Below are 19,954 nucleotides of genomic sequence, written 5' to 3'. Positions count from 1 at the left end.
TCACATTAGGTACTTGGTATGTTGTGATGAATTGGATTAAAGTGGGATAGAGGTGGTCTGGGTTTGAATCCCATCTCAGATGCTACCTCTGTAAACTTGGAGAGTGTCACTTCCCTTCCCCAGGCCTCAGTTTCCCCATCTGCAAAATGAAGGTATGGAATCATAATTGCTCCAGTCCCTTCCAATGCATTGGTATTCAATCTGCCCCATCAGATTGAAGGGGAGTTCTCTGGGACCCTCAGTCAGGGAGGCTGACATCAGATCTACCAAGAAATCTGCTTTCCTGGGTGCACTTGATGAGACAAGGATCAGGCTTCTGAAATGGGAGGAGAGCCAGCCTTGATTTAGTAAACATAGGGTGAACACCTGCTGTGCAAAGCCCAGAGCCAGGCCTGGGGAAGATTGAAAAGAAAGTCCTGCTCCCCTACCACCCCCAAAAAAGCTTGAGAGGAACCACAGCTCCCATTCTAGAACTTTCTATGCTTCTCACATCAACTCTATGAAGCACCTGCCATCATTATTGCCATTTTGGGACTGAGATATCAAGCGACTTGTCCAAAGTCACACAACCAAGAAGCATCAGAGATAGGATTTGACAGGTCTTCTGGTTTCAAAGTACAACACTGACCACCGCGCCCCCCCCCCAGTGCAGAGTAGAGCTGAGAGCTGCTCCCCTTTTCCATGGAGCAAGGTCTCACTGGACGAAGGAGTCAGGTCGGGGAACAGCAGGAGATAGTCACCCAGGTAATGCATTGACCTCAAGCCTGACCATCATGTCTATACAGCTGTGTCAATCCTGACTAATCTTACCTCGTACCCTTCCGAGGCAAGTGGCCACAAATTCGTTTTTTTAATACGTGGATTTTCACAATAACTGGTTTCCTTTGGAATCCCATGTATTTTATGCCGAGTTGTCTTCATCACCAAGGGATCCAGGCCATGCAAATCCCTACCCTTAATGACCAACCCCTGGACTACTGATGGGAAACAAGATGACCAAGGAACATAATGAGGAGCTCTTGAGGGTCTGCCCTGCCAGCCAACCCTTTAACTCGACTCAGGGTTAGTCTCCCCCTCTGTAACTTTCTAACTTGGTCTTTGGAGTTTCCATTGAATGTCTCCATCGACAACCCCCTGCCCTCATTGGATAAAAGAGAGATTACACCAGCTCCAAGTCTCTGCTTCCCTCGAGTTGAAGCTGCAATCTCTGTTGTCGACAGGTGAGAAAATGGCTATTTTTCCATCAAACACAGCAACCACTGCTGTGTCCATAGGTCTGCAAGACCACTGTGAAGGGGCATCTTCTCATCACTGGGACAGAGACTGAGTCACCACCACTGGAATCTTGGAGTCACCACTGAGGACATCAGTCATAGGCCTCATCTGGAATGATCCCACCCCTCGATGGCAGCCTCCCTGGCTCAGGAGACCAGCGAGGGGTCCCAAACAGATGAAAAAGAACTGAATTTCTATGCCCTATAAGGATGATGATGAAGGGAATCACTGGTGCTGGGCAGAACTCTGGGTGGGCTGCCAATTGGGATGAGCTGCTTTTGAAGCTCTCTGTCTCATGCATACTCATCACCTCAGCTGACCGAAGACAGGAATCTTGGGGTGAATATTCAATGTCATCTTTGAAGAAGAGAGATGTGAAAGCCGCTATCGAACCTGCTCTCTACTTCCCACCATGCAAAGGGCAGCTTTGTTCTCGCCATAGACGAGACCCTGGAAGTGTCCTGACAAAGCCAAGGGCCCTCACCAGGAATGACTGAATAAGGAAACTGTTCTCTGACAAAGGGAAATATTCAGAGATGAGACCCCGAATTCAAAAGTGCCCCAGAAGCACTATTCGATCCACCCGGTAATTGATAAGTGCAGTAGTGGGACTCTCAGACCATATTGATGGGAAAGGTCCAACGGTGGCAAAGGATCATCGAATCACCAAAGTCAGAGGATCTCAATGCTCAACTCAAGGTTTGACTGTGATCCAGAAATCGTGAAGCCTTCCTGCTAAGGCAGCTCTGACAATTGTCATGCCACCTCCTATTGGCAAGAAACTGCTACCTCCCTAGGGGACTTGGAATGCTTTGAGATGGGATAGGGCTCAAGACTAGACCTGTAAGTGGATTGCGGTAGGGGACTTCCAGGTGAGCAGATTCCCTCTACCAGTGCAGGTGGTAGCTTTTCTACAACCTAATTCTGGTCATACGGAATCCCAGACTCTCCATGCTAGATGGGACTTAGATGTCAGACTTGAACCAGAGCCCCACCAAGTGGACCTCCAGCCTCTCCTTGATGACCCCCACCTTGTCCTGAGGCATATCATTCACCTTTGGGTCATAGAGAAGAGGTTCTTTTTCTATAGTTAATCTTTGCTGACCCTTTGACAACTTGATGCCATTCCTAGTTCTACTGTCTAGGGCCAAGCAGTACAGAGCTTATCCCTCTCCCCCAGGTCACCCCTGGAGACAGCTTTGTCCATCTTGGTCTTTAGGCCATGCATCCAGAAATGTAGGCCCCTAGAAGCTTCCACGGGGCTTCTGGTAGTGAATCTTGGATAACCCCCACAAAATGACTAGAGAGGCCCCTGACTCTATTTAAAGGAAAAGGATGGCAGAATCTGGGACACTGGAAAATATCACCTAGAGACCGTTGCTAAGAAACTATTACATCACAGGAAGGAGCAAAACCAAGAAGTGGCCTTCCCTTAGGCCTGTGCATGAGACAGAGGGAACAGAACATCCATGTCCTCCTAGTACCAACACCAAGAAAGTGGGGGCCAGAGCTTCCCTGGAGCAACAAGAGGGGGGCAAAGGGAGTGATTGTTTCAGGCATTTCCTGGAAGGAAATTCGAGCCCTGTTCACCAGATTTGTTGAGCCTGGGTTCTCCCTGGTCTCAGTCCAAACCTGAGTTCTTGCTTCCTGACCAGCCTCCCTGTGCCAGAGGTTATACCTTGGGCCTGTGGCCAAGAAAAGTCACTCCCTTTGGGCCTTTCCTAAGGAAAGAGCACTAGATTTGGAATGTACTCACTAGGCCCTGACTCTGGCCCTGGCATAAACCGGGTAAATGGGCTTTTGACAATTCCACATCCCCATTTGGGGTTTTCTTAGCAAAGATACTGAAATGGTTTGCTATTTCCTTCTCCAGCCTATTTTACAGATGAGGAAAGTGAGGCAAACAAGATGAAGTGACTAGACCAGGGTCAGACAACTAGTAATTGTCTAAGCGCATATTAGAATTCATGTCTTCCTGACTCCTCCAGGCCCAGCCTTCTATGTACTGTGCTCCCCAGCTGCGTCTTTAGGCATGTTTTAATTTTTTAAAGGCAGAGATTAGAAGGACTGCTAGAAATCATCTCACCCAAGTCCTTCCTTGAATCAAGAATACTCTACAACCCTCTTGATCACCATGTTTTTACTTTTCTCTGTATCCCTAGTACTTAGCACAATTGTTGCCTAAATGGCTGAATGAATGCTACCTACATGAAGACAGCAGGTGATAGGAAACCCAGTGAAGCATCACCTTTCAGTGTGGGTCAGTTCTAGCTGTCAACAAATTCTCCCATTGAACAGAAGTTTATACTTTTTCCCCTGCACTGGTTCCATTGGACAGCTCTGGAGCCACACAAAATAAGTCACATCCATCTTCCCCTTGGTAGTCCCTCAGAATTTTGAGGGCAGGGAGCAGCCCCTAGATCTCTTTAAGAATCTCTAGAATTTTTAAAAATAACACCAAAAATACTAACAGATTTTTTTTATCAGTGCCTTTGATAGGGCAACCTTTTCTCAATGAAACAATCCCTTTTGACTTCTCCAAAATCTTATTTCTGGAAGGTGGGAGGGGTGGGTGGGTCATCAAGAATGAAGATGAACTGTTCTCAGCAAGACTGTACCTGTCTGGGTCTCCCCCCCCCAGGATGCCCTGTGAGGGAGGGGTATGTGTGGCAGCTACAATCAGCCCACTTGCCAGAGGAATCCAATCTCTTTGGCTGGACCAGACTCTACCTGGCTTGGAGACCATCCAGTCTCTCTAAATTGAGTCACTGCAGATCACTCTTTGGATGGCTTCCTAATTCCAGAAAGCAATTTTTTTGAACCTTTTGGTTCAAATCCTTAAAGAAGGATGGTCATTGTTTTTTCTTTCACCCAAGGTGTCCACTAACTGCACTCATGAAATATCATAGCTATAAAGGACTTCAGGAGTCATCTAGTTCAATCATTTTAAGGTTAACAAGACTTTTGTGGGGGGAAGAAGGAAGGAACAGCATGAGTATGGTATTCCTCACTTTACAGAGGAGGAAACTGAGGCCCAAAGAAATGACCTGGCATGAGTCACCTAATAAACTAGGACCCGGATTCCAGCCTAGATCTCTCCACCATCAGAGACATCATGGAGGTCCCTTTCTGCCAACACTAGATCTATGATCTTATTCAATTCAGCCAGCATTTATAGAGCAGCAGCTACCACGAATGAGGCCCTGGGTTGGAAACCCTAGAAATAAATGACAAAAAGGAGACATTCTCTTCCCTCGATGAGCTTACATTCCACAGGAGGGAGAACTACATATGTGCATGAATGATATAGGCATCACAAAGTAACTGGGGAGAGGGCAGGGATATCCAACTTGGGGAAGCCAGAGTATGATGAGCTAAAATAATATTCCAGGGCTGAGGGACCAGGGGCAGCCTGAGCCAACGTAGAAATGTGATGAATGGGAACCATGAGTCAATTGATTTGGTTGCATGTAGAGTAATATGAGCCCAATCAGGTAAGAAATTGGAGCCAAATCATGAATAGTTAAACGCTAGAAACAAGAGCTTATTACTGTGTTCCAGGAGATGATAGGGAAGTATCAAGTTTCTTGAGGAGAGGCATGGCTAGGCTTCACCTTTGGCAATTGGGTGAAGGATGATCAGAGCAGGGAAAGGCCAAGGACCAGCTGTCAGAGATTTGTAGAGAGAATTTATTCTCCCTGGAGGGCTCAGATATCAGATTTTTGAGTCCCTCCTAATTGGAGAATTCTTTGAGTCCAAGTTTCAACTGTTGACATTCACATCAGTGAAGTGCTTTTACTAAAGCTGGTGTGACAGAGGGCAGAATTGAATTGAGTCAGAACTTGGGTTCAAATTCTGATCTGTCATTTAATCAATGACCATTTATTAAATACGGTTTGTCACACATTGCTGGGAATGCAAGAAAGACAAAAAAAAAAAAACCTGCCTTCAAGGAGCTTCCAGTCTAAGGGGGAAAGGTGAGGATAACATGTAAACAACTATGTACAGATAAGACATATTTAACTCAAATTAGGGGAGTCTCAAAGGGAACAATGTCCTTCATTTTCAAAGAAGACCATAGCATCAGGGAGGTGATATTATGGCAATGTGAATTGGAGGGGATGCTGTGTTAAGTCACTAGCCTCACTTTTTCCTGCAGGGCCAGCTAGGTTCAATGACCAGATATGGATCCAGGATGACTGGAGATGGTCCTGAATGTGAGGCAATAAGGATTAAGTGACTTGCCCAAGATCACACAGAAGTATCAGAGGCTGGATTTGAACTCCCATCTTCCTGATTCCAGTACCAGGGCTCCATCTACTGTGCCACCTAGGTGGGCTGGGAAAGGCCCTTTGGCAGAAGATGAGATTTTAGGCATCTTGTGTGACCATGGGAAAGAGCACTTAAGTATTCAGCCTCAGTTTCCACATCTGGAAAATGCGGGGCTGGAGAGCAGGAGATGCCCTCTGAGGTTCCTCAAACTCAAAATCTGTGAGTTGATGGAAGTCTTAAGCATGAGGGCTATATAAATCAGTTTGATGTTGTTAATAATAATCCTGTCTTTGAGATAACTATGGACTAAAGAGGTGACTATTGGAAATGTAGACTTGGGTGTTATAGATTTCATAGTGAGATTAACAAAATCCAAAAGGAGCAAAGTAAAATTAGATGTGAGGAATGGTATGGAGACTCCTACTGCCTTTCACAGTCTGCTTCCAACCAGCCAAAATAGCAGCCTCGCAGCTCTTCACATATCATGCTCCACTACCCCCATGGGGGCCATTGACTAGCCCCCAGGCCTAGAATGCTCTCCTTCCTCAGCTCCCCCACTCAGAATCCTTTGTTTGTCTTTCAAACTCAGTTTAAATGCCATCTTCTCCATGAAGTCTTTTCTGAGCTCCCTCCAAGAACCCACTGGGATTTCTTTTGTATACAAAGTATATTCTCTAGTTCCATGGCTTTGCTCTCAACAGAATGCATCCTCTTGAGGACAGGGCTGATTCATTTCTGTCCTTCTATCCCCAAATCCTAACTGTGTCAGACACACTGTAGGCTTTTAGGCAAAGGTTTGGTGAGTGACTGAAAACAGGAAGAGCTTGGGCAAGTCATGTAACCCCATTGCCTTGCAAAAACAAGAAGGAAGAAAAAGAGGGAGAGGGAGAGAGAAAGGAGGAAGGAAGGAAGGAAGGAAGGAAGGAAGGAAGAAAGGGAGGGAGGAAAGAAAGGAGGGAGGGAGGAAGGAAGAAAGGGAGGGAGGAAGGGAGGAAGGGAGGGAGGGAGAGAGAAAGAAGGAAGGAAAGAAGGAAGGAAGGAAAGAGGGAAGGAGAGGAAGAAGGGAGGAAGGGAGGGAGGGAGAGAGGGGGGAGAGAGAAGGAAGGAAGAAAGAAAGGAAGGAAGGAAGGAAGAAAGAGAGAGAAGGAAGGAAGGAAGGAGGGAAGGAAGGAAGGAGAGAAAGAGGAAGAAGGGAGGGAAGAAAGGGAGAGAGAAGGAAAGAAGAGAGGGAGGGAGAGAGAAGGAAGGAAGAAAGAAAGAAAGAAAGAAAGAAAGAAAGAAAGAAAGAAAGAAAGAAAGAAAGAAAGAAAAAGAAAGAAAGAAAGAATAAAGAAAGAGGGGGAGAGAGAAGGAAGGAAGAAAGAAAAAAGAAAGGAAGGAAGGAAGAAAGAAAAGAAAAAGAAAGAAAGAGAGAGAGAGAGAAAGAAAGAGGGAAAGAGGGGGAGAGAGGGAAGGGAAAAGGAAAGAAGGAAGGAAGGAAGGAAGGAAGGAGAGAAAGAAGGAAGAAGGGAGGGAGGGAGAGAGAGAGAAAGGGAGAGAGGGAAGGAAGGAAGAAAGAAAGAGAGAGGGAGAGAGAAGGAAGGAAGAAAGAAAGGAAGGAAGGAAGGAAGGAAGAAAGAAAGAAAGAAAGAAAGAAAGAAAGAAAGAAAGAAAGAAAGAAAAAAGAAAGAGGGGAGAGAGAGAAGGAAGGAAGAAAGAAAGAGAGAGAAAGAGGGGGAGAGAGAGGGAAGGGAAAAAGGAAAGAAGGAAGGAAGGAAGGAAGAAAGAAAGAAAGAGAGAGAAAGAGGGGGAAAGAGGGAAGGGTAAAAGGAAAGAAGGAAGAAAGAAAGAAAGAAAGAAAGAAAGAAAGAAAGAAAGAAAGAAAAAGAAAGAAAGAAAGAAAGAAAGAAAAAGAGAGGGAGAGAGAGAAGGAAGGAAGAGAAAGAAAGAAAGATTAAGAAAAAATAAATAGATAAATAAATGAATGAATAAATAAATAAAAATAAAATGAGGAGCAGTCAGTCACCAAGACTGAGTTCTTCTTGCCTTTACACTCCCAGTCCCATTCCCTGCTCTCACCTCCATCCAGCAGCTCTTCCTTGGAACCTCGAAACCAGAGCAGCTATCCTGGGATGGGTGAGAAGAAACATCTCTGAGAATGTGACCTCAGAACAATAAAAGGTAAGAGTCAGCCCAAGTATTTTTGTTATTAATCCACCAGGGACAATCTTTCTCTCTTTAGCAAAGCAGCCTCTGATTAAAAACAAACAAAAAGTCTGTTCCCCCCTCCCCTTTCACTGTCAGACCTCCCTCTTCTGCAGTGGGGCACACCTGAGCCTTCAATGCCCTTTCAGATCCTCCTGGATCATGAGAGGAAGAGGAGAGAAGCCCAGCTCTGCTGCCTGCCACCCACCCAAAGCAGAAAGACCCACCTCCAGCTGATCAACCTAATCATGTGCTCTCTGAAGAAAACTAACTACCGGTACAGGGCCTCTACCCATATCTCAAGGCCTGGAATGCCCTCTTCTTTCTTCCTCTACCTTTCCTCCTTCTATCATGGCTCTGGGGAATCATGGACCTGACTCAGAAGCAGCAGCTGAGAAAGTTCAGCACCTTCATCTTCATAATCATTGCTGGGATCCTGCTCCTCCGTCTGATGCTGAAATCCAGGCTCCCCTCCTCCTCCAATCTGCCCTGCATCCTGAAGGGGCTTCTCCCTCAATCTTGAGGAATCTTCATCTCCTCAAGGCCAAAAAGTGGGAGCCTCTGGAGCAGGACCAAGGAATAACTGCATGGGCATGCACCCTTACGACAGTTAGCACCCACAGAGGGCCAGCTAGTCAATGAAAGCCGAGTCCCTTTTACCTCAAAAGATGGTGGCCCCAGACAGCAAATCAAAGCTGATGGTTCTCTTCAAGCACCCCCAGCCTTGGAACTGGGTGAGGAAAACAAGTTGATTGTTGCAACACCCAAGGAGTTGGCCACAAAGGACAGGGAGAACAATAAATGGCAGGGTTGGATGGGTTGGATGATCTTAGTCAAGAGATGTATACTTTCTGAGCCTCAGTTTCCCAGTTTGTAAAATGAAAGAGTTGAAATCCTTTTAAAAAACTCTGGGGGCAGCTAGGTGGTTGGTTAGGTCTTGGTTAGCTACTAATCACCTCTAAAAAGCTCCTAGACTTATTGAATTTCTCGTCCTGCCTGTGTTTACTGTGGCAGGCCAGAACAAATGATTTTGTGGACCAGACACCGAAGAAGAAACTGAGGCCCAGAAAGGGGGAGTGAATTGTGAAACTTCACCTAGCAAGAAGCAAATTTAAACCCAGGCCCATTGCCTCCAAATCCAGAGTTCTGTCCCCAGCACCACAAGCCTTGTAGCTTTCCTGTTTTCCCCATCAACTCTTCCCCACTCCTGCCCACTCACCGGGTTAGACTGCGTCTCCCATCCTCAGGTTCCTGGGGAGATGGTTCTTTGAGGGAGTTCCACCTTGTCCCACCATGTCGCACATGATTCCCCAGAATCCAAGACACTGAGCTGTACAACATGGCCCCATCTCACACCCTACCTGCTGCCCTCTGGTCATTTCCTGTGGACTTTGGTCTTTCCTATATGACCTTCAGCACCTTACAGTGATCAGGACTGGCCCTACCCATAGGCCCAGGTGGTGGCTGCCTACTGAAATATATTGAGGGACTCCAGGAAACCCATAGCCTTCAGAAGGATCCCCCACCACCCATACAGGGCTCACTCTCCCTAAAATACCATCATTTAAGTCATTGCTTTGAGTAGTTAAGCATTATTCAAGAATGTTAAAATGTCAGAGCTAGGAAGGACTTTAAAACAGAGATATCGGGGCGGCTAGGTGGCGCAGTGGATAGAGCACTGGCCTTGGAGTCAGGAGGACCTGAGTTCAACACCGGCCTCAGACACTTAATAATGACCTAGCTGTGTGGCCTTACCCCATTGCCTTGCAAAAAAACCTAAAAAACAAAAAATAACCCCAGAGATGTCTGGGACAGTTAGGTGGTGCAGTGGATACAGTACCAGCTCTGGAGTCAGGAGGACCTGAGTTCAAATCTGAACTCAGACACTTGATAATTCCCTAGCTGTGTGATCTTAGGCAAGTCACTTAACCCCACTGCCTTGTAACAAACAAAATAATAATAATAATAAATAATAATAAAACAGAGATGTCAGATATGGGAGAAGGGCCTTAGAACTAGGGGTGTCAGGACTGGGAAGGATCTTAGGACAGGGAACATCAAGGAGGGCCCTAAAACAGGGAATGTTAGAGCTGGTAAGGGCTTTAGAACTGGGGATGCCAGAGCTGGAAGCAGTTTTTCCAGCGCCCTCTGGGCCTCAGCTTCTTCATCTGCATAGGGATGGTATAGGGATCAGGAAGAACGTAGTTCAAGCTGACTCTTAAAGGAAATAAAGGACTCTCAGAGGAGGACCTGAAGAGGGAAAGCATTCCAGACATGGGAGACACAGGCAAAGGTGGGAAATGTGGGGAACAGACCCTCGGGTTCACATGAAGGGAAATAATATAAAATGAGGCTAGAAAAGGTAGATTGTGAAAGACTCGAAATAGCCAACAGGGATTTTTATTTGACTCTAGAAATAAAAGGGAGACAGACATTGGAATTGTACAGTAGGAAAATCTTAGAAAGATCGCCTTGGTCACAGAGCAGATGGGAGTGGGGAGACAGGAGGCAGGAAGCCCAGTCTCCGGGAGGCTACTCCCAAGAGTCTGCATGATACCAAGTTCAAGGTCTCCTTTAGAACATAAAGGGGGGGCTCAGAACCAGGGCTAAGAATCAAAGCAGGACTGAACATTATCCATCTCTGTCCCCCTGACCAGGCTATCTGGCTCCAGAAAAGAAAAACCCATGAGACCATCAGGCTCCTGGTGGCTGGAACCACAGAACCATAAATGAATTCCCAAGGGGAAGGGGCCAAATTGGTGCATATCGGAGCCATAAACGGAAGCCACACAGAGCTGGGAGAGACTTGACCTTTCAGAATTATGTCATAATGGCCATCAGGCCTCCTCCAGGCACCAGCCCTGAGGCTTCTGGCAAGAGAGCCCAGAGTTCCTAGGTTCCCATGGGGGAAGGTCTTTGAGATTTCTTTCTCTGCCTCAAAGTCTTTGGAGTGTGTGGGGGGGAGTCAGATATCCCTATCACAGACCCTAAAAGGAAGCCCTAAACATTCATCTGAGGCAGCCTAATTTAGTGGTAAGAGAATTTAATTTCAGGTCTGAGGATGTGAGTCTGAAGTCTATCTCTGCCCCTTAACTAATTGACTGCATGACTGCCTCAGTTTCCTCATCTGTAAAGTAGGGATAATAATAGTGCCTATCTCCTAAGGTTATTATGAGGATCAAATGATTTAATATTTGTGAAGTATCTTAAAATGATATATAAATTCCATATTATTATTGTCACCCCTTCATTTAACAGATGAAGAAACTGAGGCCCAGATAAAGATAAATGACTTGTCTAAGGTCATATTAGCAGTATCAGGATTTGAACCCAGTTCCTCTGAAGTTAAAAGCAGGCCCTTTGTTACAGATAATCCTGCCTCACTTAAATGGTGGTTGAATTGAGTTTAGTTGCTGCCTAGGTTTGGATGAGGAGGGTGGATTGGGTCAGGTTCGGGCCATGGGCCTTGGCTGGGGCTAACAGACTCACATCCAGAGGCCCTTAGGACCCTGAGTGTCTGAGGATGGACAGAGGGATGGTGTTACCCATACTCCTCATCTTTCCAAGGAAAGGGGCTAAAGGCAAATTCACAGCCAGGGTCTTCTAATCTGCTGGTACAGGGTGACCTCTTGTGGCAATGAGTAGGCATAACGTCCTCTAACGGGTCTCCCTGTGGATTTCTTCTCTGGCTTCAGTGAATGAAGGGTGATCGGAAGTCCAGAGTGGCCCAGCCGATAGAGCACCGGCCCTGGAATCAGAAGGACTTGAGTTCAAATCTGGTCTCAGACACTTCATAATGATCTAGCTGTGTGACCTTGGGCAAGTCACTTTATCCCATTTCCTTGCAAAAACTAAAAAAAGTCAGGAGTGTCCTGAGTAAGGAATAAAGAAACAAAGCCTAGGGCCTGGGTTCAGATACTGATCTGCTGCTAGCTACCTGTCTGGTCATAGGAAAGTCGTTTAATTTTCTGGGACTCTGTTTCCTCATTTGTTAAATATGAGGATGAGCTAGGCAGCCTCCTAAGACCCAAGGATTGGGGCTCCAGAACTCAATCTATGATCCCAGATGTATTAGAGGTGTATATGAGATGCCATGGAGGATTTTAAAGAAAGGAAAATGATTTTTGGTCAGGGAAGAATTATCTTAATGAAGGAGGTGGCATTTCAGCTGTGTTTTGAAAGTGGATTAAAATTTTAACAGGAATAAGGACAGCTAGGTGGTGCAGTGGATAGAGCACCGGCCCTGGAGTCAGGAGGACCTGAGTTCAAATCTAACCTCAGATACTTGATAATTCCCTAGCGGTGTGCCCTTGGGCAAGTCACTTAACCCCATTGCCTTAAATAATTTTTTTAAAAAAAGATGTTAGCAGGAATAGAGAAGGAAATTCCACACCTTGGGGATGGAGTGGTCAAAGATACAAAGACAAAAAGAAATAAAAATAACAGAACAATAAATAGCATTCATCCAGGGTAAACTATTTGAAGGAGAGCACAGTGAGACAAATATGAAATGTGTGTGTGTGTATGTGTTTGTGTGTTTGCGTGTGTGTGTGTGTGTGTGTGTGTGTGTGTGTGTGTGTTATCAGCCAAGGAGTCTTGGCTTTATCCAGTAGGCACTGGGGAGTCATGGATAGCCTTTAATCTGGGGAGTAACATGGTCACAATCTGTGATTTTGACACTTGTTTGGAATATGGTTGGGAGAAGAGAAAGATTAGAGCAAAGAGACTTCTACAACACAGTCTTAAGAGCCAGCTATTAAAAAGCTTCAGAGGAAAGAGTATCTCTCCCCTGGGTGAGCTGTCCCAGGTCCTGAGGACCACAGGGTCTAGATAAGAAGGCAAGGCCCCTGCCCTTCAGGTTCGCTATCTTTAGTTAGAAACTGTATCACACAGTTTTGAAACTTGTTAAAAATATACTGCACAAAATCTTGCAAAAAAAAAGGACTGTTGAAAACTATCACTGCACGTAACTGGAAAAATAAATATTCTTAAATGTGATGCACACTACAGCCAAAGTAACAAATATTCATTGAGCACCCAATGAGTTGGACTCAGAGGGAGGTAACCTAATTTATTTCTTTTTTTTAAGTTTTTGCAAGGCAAGGGGGTTAATTGGTTTGCCCAAGGCCACACAGCTAGGTCATTTATGAAGTGTCTGAGGCCGTATTTGAACTCAGGTCCTCCTGACTCCAGGGCCGGTGCTCTATCCACTGCACCACCTTGCCGCCCCTAGGTAACCTAATTTCAGTGAGATAGGGACCTGTCCTCCTGCTGCCTACAATTTAGAAATTAAGACACCAATCAGTAAATTAACAAATATTTATTAAGCAGCTTAAACTAGACACTTGCAATAAAAAAAAATAAATAAAGCATGAATGACTGAGGCCAAGGGCCTCTTGATGTGAGTCTGTTAGCCCCAGCCATGATCCCATGATAAGTTCAGAGGAGGCTATCTGTGTAGCATAATCTCCAGAGGGGCAGCCCTGGAGTCAGGTACACCTGGCTTCCAATCCTGCTTCAGACACATTTTAACTTTCTGAGAAATTAATGTCTCAGGGTTCTGAACAATCCTCTAACACTATAAATTACCAAGCTACATCCATGAAAGGAGTTAATGTTTCTACATGGGAAGTCACAAACAAATATGAGTCAAAATAAAATGATGAGAGAGGGTCAGCCAAAAGGCTGTGTGATGACTGAATAGGGAAAGGTCAGTGCTGGGAATGTCGAGGTTAGGAGTCAGCAGTAGGGGATGTGCCAGCTCTGGGGTGGAGGTCCCTCTTGTTCACTGCCTGGAGCACCTCTTTTTCTAAGGGGACAGGACTTCTCCCTGAGACTTCTTTTCCCAAATGGTAGGTGAACCCACTTTACTATGCCCAGGTCATGTAGACAACCCCCCCTATGTATAAGGCTCCCATCTGCTCAACCTCATTAATATAACTAGTCAGTGTTCTCTTATGAGGGAGATCTCGAGGGCAAGTTACTGCCACAGTAGGGCTGAGACCACCATGAAATGGAGGAGGAAAGAAAGGAGAGACAGGATGGATAGCTAGAGAAAGGATGAAGGCAAAGCAAAGAAGAAAAGGAGGAAAGGGAAGATATAAGAGGACATCAGAGGCAGCCTCTAATGCCAGGGATGCTGTTCTCTCCACTCTATCGAGTTGAATTGGACCCAGTGGAAAGAACAGCAACTCCTTTCAGATCCTGCTTCTGATGTTCGGTGTCCATGTGACCTGGGACCAATCACTCAAACCTCTGGGGTCCCTAATTCTCAGGATTTGATCCTGAGATCCCTCCCAGCTTTCCATCCAGAAGCCTCCTCCCTCCTTCCCTCAGGTTCTGTTTTTTCTCCTTCCTGCTCCTCCCTGCCCCAGGACACTGGTCAGACACCTTTATTAGGCTTTCCAGAACATCGGCAAATACAACCTTCCTGCTGCACCTGGACAGTGGTTGAGGATCAGATCAGGACCCAGCAGAGACAGGGCCCCGGGGGAAGCATCCTAGAAATGTGAGCTGTTCTTGGGAAGTGAGGTAAGGACTAAAGCAGCGATGGGGGCACAGGTCCCAGTGAGAGCTTTCTCAGAAGGGTAGTGAGCTCCCCGTCACTGGGGGGCTTCAAATGGAGTCCGGATGACCTCTACTTATCAAAAAAGGGATTCCCATTCAAGTTTGGAGTAAATATCTCCTGAGATCGTATCATGTGTCATGTTCAATTGGTAGGGAGGGTGTGGAGGAGGTGGCACCCTGAGAGGCTGGACCTTGTGAGAAGGATTAGAATCATGGTCATGGAACTGGCAGATACTAGTAAACTGGTAAAAGGTATTAAGTGTTACAGTGGTGCTGGGCTATTTAGCATGGGTTTTTTATTACTAGATACAAAATGAAGCAGTTTGCTTTCAAAGAACCTTCATTCTGTATAAGTCTTAGAACCTGGGGGCAGGTAGGTGGCACAGTGGATAGAGCACCAGCCCTGGAGTCAGGAGGACCTGAATTCAAATCTAGCCTCAGACACTTAATAATTGCCTAGCTAGGCAAGTCACTTAATCCCATTGCCATAAATAAAAATATTTTTTTAAAAAAGACTTAGAACTTTCTATTCTGTAACCAACTGGTCCCATTCATGGGAGCAAAGATCTAGAACAGAGAGGGACTTTAGTCCAACTCCCACATTTTACAGCTGAGGAAACTGAGCAGAGGGGAAAATGAAGAAACTTATACAAGATAAATATGAACTATTAAATCATAAGATCATAACTCATGGGATCTTAGATTTAAAGGGACCAGAGAGACCAATTAGATCAACTCCCTTCATTTTACAGTTGAAGAAACTGAGGCTCAATGATATGAAACGGCTTTCCTCTGTCACTAACTACATGAAAGAGTAAATGGCAGAGCTAGAATTTCAGTTCTAGTGTGTTTTCTACTACATCATTGACTAATTGACAGGTGACCTTAGGCAAGTCATTTTTTGAAACCTCAGTATCTTCAGGAGTTTTAACTAAATCATTTCCAAAGAGCCTTACAGATGTGGAGCTATGTTTGTGAAATTCCTAGAGAAGGATCTCCACCCACCCACCCTCTCCAGTCAAGGGATAAACAAGGAAATCAAAGCCAGTAAACAGGACAGTGTTCTCTCTATTATATTAAAAATTTGACCAGCTATACACACCACCCCCAAAGTTCACAAAGTTTTCTCTTGCAGTGCTAGACTCTGGCAGGTTGTTTGCATCTCTCAAGTCAAAGTATCCTAACCCTGTACTCAAGTGAGGTTTTGTGGGAAACAATCTGGAACAAGAGACCATCCCATCACCCCACCCTGGGCACACTGGGAGATGGGGTTTTGGTTTGAGGTCACTTTTTGGCACTTCCAGAGTCTGGAATTCTGATTAAGGATTCAGTATCTGATAACAATGGGGATGAGGTGGACAGGGCCCTGGAGTCAGGAGGAATTGGGTTTGAATCCCACCTCAAATACTGGCCAGCTGTGTGACTCTGGAAAAGCCACTTGCCATCTCTGGAGCTGAGAATTAAATTCACATCATTTTTTACACTTGAGGAACCTGAGGTAGAGAAGTGAGCAAGATTTGAACCCAGGTTTTCCTGACTCTCAGGCAAGCCCCCTACCCTACTGTCCCAGCTAAAACATAGCAAAGACAACTTCAATACAACTAATGCTTTCCCAAGTACTTCATAGGCATCTCATTGGATTTGCACAACTACTCTATGAAGGAGGTAATATAGGAATGAATGGCTCCAATACAAGATACATGATAGAATAGAGAGAACACTCCGATTCATCCAGCTGCTCTATCTTCCTGCAATTCCCTATGACATCCCATCTCCCATCTCCAAGCCTTTGTCTCCTAGCCTTCTCAGTTCCACTCTTAAAAATCTCTATTTTCCTTCAAGCTGATTTCCAAAACGAGACAATCCAACTTATTAGTTCATCTCCTGTAAAATCACTGTATGGGAATGTGTGGCTATACCTTATATATACACATTATAGGCTTAAAATCAATTATCTATTTTCTACTAAAATGAAATTTTTACTTAATATTGTTTGTAGAAATTGAGGACCTCAGGGGCGGCTAGGTGGCGTAGTGGATAAAGCACTAGCCTTGAGTCAGGAGTACCTTGGTTCAAATCCGACCTTAGACACTTAATAATTACCTAGCTGTGTGGCCTTGGGCAAGCCACTTAACCCCATTTGCCTTGCAAAAAGAAAAAAAAAAACTAAAAAAAAAAGAAAAAGAAATTGAGGACCTCTTGCAATGCCAGAAGCCAGTTCCATAGAGCAATGGCAGGTTCAGCTCCAACCCAAGGGCCTCTGTTTTCTCACTATGAGTTCATCATTCTGGCTCCATTTGAGCAGGTGAGACCAGTTGGATCCCTTCTCAGCCTAGGACTCTGGGCACTGCCAAAGTAGCAGGGGGAGACTGACCCAGAGGTAGATCACAGCAGCAGGAAGAATGCCAACTCAGGAGACAGATGCTGTGCAACCTTGGGCAAAGCCCTTAGCTTCAGTTTCTTCATCTGAAAAATTAGGGTGGCCCCTCCAGTCCTGTAGAAAACCTCTAAGGTTCTAGGATTTTCAGTCATTTCATCTCTCTGGGCCTCAGCTTCCTCATCTGCAAAATGAGAGGTTTTGACTAGACAACCTTTGAGATCCCTTTGAGCACCAGAGTAGTGACCCCAAGTCAGATTCTGACCAAGAAGAAAAGAGGCATCAGAAGTGAATCAGCTTGGAGGGGAGTCAAGGAGAAGGGGAGGGAGGGAAGGAGAGAAAGAGAGAGAGAGAGAGAGAGAGAGAGAGAGAGAGAGAGAGAGAGAGAGAGAAAGAGAGAAGAATGGAGGGAGGGAAGAAAGGAAGGAGGAGGGAGGAAGAGAGGGAAAGAGAGGAAGGGAGGGCAGAAAAAAAGAGTGTGAGAAAAGGAGGACAGGGAGGGAAGAAGGAAGGGAGGGAGGAAAGAAAAGGAGGGAAGGAAGAGAGGGAGAGAAGAGAGGAAAGAAAGAGAGGAAGAAGAAAGAGAGGAAGGAGGAAAAAAGGGAGGGAGGGAAGAAAAGATGGAGTGAAAGAAGGACAACAGGGAGGGAGAGAAAGAGGAAGAGAGGGAGAAAGGAAAGGAAGGAAGAAGAAAGGGAGGGAGGGAAGGAATGAGAGAGGGGAGGGGAGGAAAGGAAAGAGAAAGGGAGAGAGAGAAAAGAGCAGTAGAATCTTGAGGTGTCCCCTGTCCCAAGTCCTGCTCTTGTCCAGAGAGCAGGAAGGCCCTGGAGACATCATTGAGTCCAACCCCATTACTGCAGCTGTAGGAAGCAAATCCAATCACAACATTCTATAGAAGAAACTAAGTCCCAGTCAACTGACTTGCCCTTTGTCAAGAAAAGTCTAAGCTAGGCTCTAAGTTGGAATTTGAACCCAAATCTTCCCTATACCACTGGCAGCGCCCTCTCCACCTTGTCACCCTTTTGTCCAGTTGTTTCCACTCCCATTTCTAGAGCACTCTGAGGACTTTCCTCTGGACCCCCTTGGATGGTGAATCATTCCAGTCTCATTGCTTCCATTTCACAGAAGAGGAGAATGAGGCTCAGAATGCTGTGCTCAGCTAGCCAAGAATCATCTGAGTCAGAATTTGAAATCATGGCTCCCAACTCTAGGACTAGTGGCTTCTCCCAAGAAGGTGAGCTGTGTGAGGCCGTTGGATATTACTGAGGAAAGGATCGCCAGTCCCATAACGAATTCCAGCCCTCCTCTTCTTCCTCCCTTTCTTTGGCAGCAGCACCTAACCATGGATCTCTAACACCTGAGTGGTACCATATGAGGGTCTGTCACTGAGCCTCTGCCCCAGATGCTCTCAGAACCTTGCTAGGTGGCTCCTTGCAGGTGATTGAAGGCAGATACATTAAAGAGAGAGATAGCCCTAGTATTTGCTAAGGAGTTGACCTCACAGAGCTGAGCAGAGATGGAGCTCCCCCTAGACCACCCAGCAGAAGACTGAGGAAGGGGGGTGTGAACACCAGGATAATACTGGTCCCTAGAAGGGGTGGGGGCCTAAGTGAGACTCCATGCTGGGGGGCTCAGCTTTAGGGAAAGAGGGGCCCCATGGGAGGAGCAGATTGCACGGAGGGCCCCAGACAGAATTTAATCTCTAAAGAGCTTCAGAAGTCCATGGAATGGAATGGAATATTAAATCCTTCATTCTTGAAGAAGACCATGACATCAGGGAGGTGAAGCCACAACAAAACCATGACTTGGATCTGAGTGAGGGGGGCTGTGCTAAGTCCCCAGCCTCACTTTCTCCTCCAGAGCTGTCTGGGTCCAATGACCAGAAAGAATCAGGATGACTGGAGATAGCTATGGATGGGAGGCAGTCAGGGTGAAGTGACTTGTCCAAGTTCACCCAGCTAAGTAAGCGTCAGCGTCTGAGACTGCATTCAAACTTCCATCCTCTTGACTCCAAGGCCAGTGCTCTATTCACTGTGCCATCTAGCTGCCTAGAAGTCCATCCACCTCTTTGGAGGGACCAACCCAAGTGATTCACACTAGAAAACTGCTTTCAAGAAGAATCCCCTCCAAGCACTGTTTGTAGAACTGATAATTTGCTACTGAATGATAGGGACAACTTTTTTTTTAATTTCCACATAGGAAAGGAATGCCTAATACTAAGTTTGTTTTTTTGATTCCCATGTAGGAAAGGAATGTCTATAATATAATAATAATGATGATGATGGCATAATAATTAAGTCTCTGCATATCTCCACAGCTGCCTCCTCCAACCCATCTTACAACACTTCCTTATCATAAGCATCTCTGCCTCTTCATAATCTCCCTGTGAGGTAGGGAAGGGCAGGCTACTACAGCCCCACTTTGCAGGTGGGAAGATCAAGGCCCAAAGAGAAGAAGTCATTTGTCCTAGGACACCCCAAGGTGATTCAGCCCATGTTAGGGAAGCTAGGTGGGGCAGTGAATAGAGCACCGGCCCTGGAGTCAGGAGAACCTGAGTTCAAATCTGGCCTCAGACACTTAATAATTACCTAGCTGTGTGACCTTGGGCAAGTCACTTAACCCCATTGCCTTAAATAATTTTTTTTAAAGTTCATGTCAAAACTTTTAAAATGAATGTCAAAACTTTGTTTTATTTGTAACTAGAAAAATATTGAATTCAATTAAATTTTTAAAAATATCACAGAAAAATAAAAATAAGTTCACGGACTCCAGATTAAGAACCCCTGGTCTAAGGAATTTCTGGATGAAGCTGTTCCATCTTCAGGAGCAGATTATAGACCCTGCTCTGCACCTTCTATTCCTAGCCTGTCTAAAACATATATATGCATATTCTTAAATATCATAATTTCCTTCCCCCTCCCTTCCCACCCCCCCTCCCCTCAGCGGCATAGAGGCAGGTGAATATTTACCTAAACGTTTGTGTTAGACATGTTTACAGATTAGCCATTTTCTGTGTGAGGAATTAGGATTAAGGGAAAAGAAAGAAAACCCAGAGAGAGAGGAAAGAAAATCATAAGAGAAATTGTCCCTAGTTAGGCTAATGGGGTTGTATGATCCATTTTTAGATGAAGAAACTAAGGCTCAAGGAAATAGAGATTTTTTTCTGTGTCCAGATGTCCCTATTTGGCCCAGGATGGAAAGGCAGCAGTTGCCACCCAGGGGTTCCATGCATGCCAACACTGATCAACCCACCAGCACCAACCTGCTCTTGGGACCAGT

Source organism: Macrotis lagotis, chromosome 2 (genome assembly GCF_037893015.1).
Source record: "Macrotis lagotis isolate mMagLag1 chromosome 2, bilby.v1.9.chrom.fasta, whole genome shotgun sequence".
Lineage (NCBI taxonomy): Eukaryota > Metazoa > Chordata > Mammalia > Peramelemorphia > Peramelidae > Macrotis > Macrotis lagotis.
Note: the sequence above shows the minus strand (reverse complement) of the source record.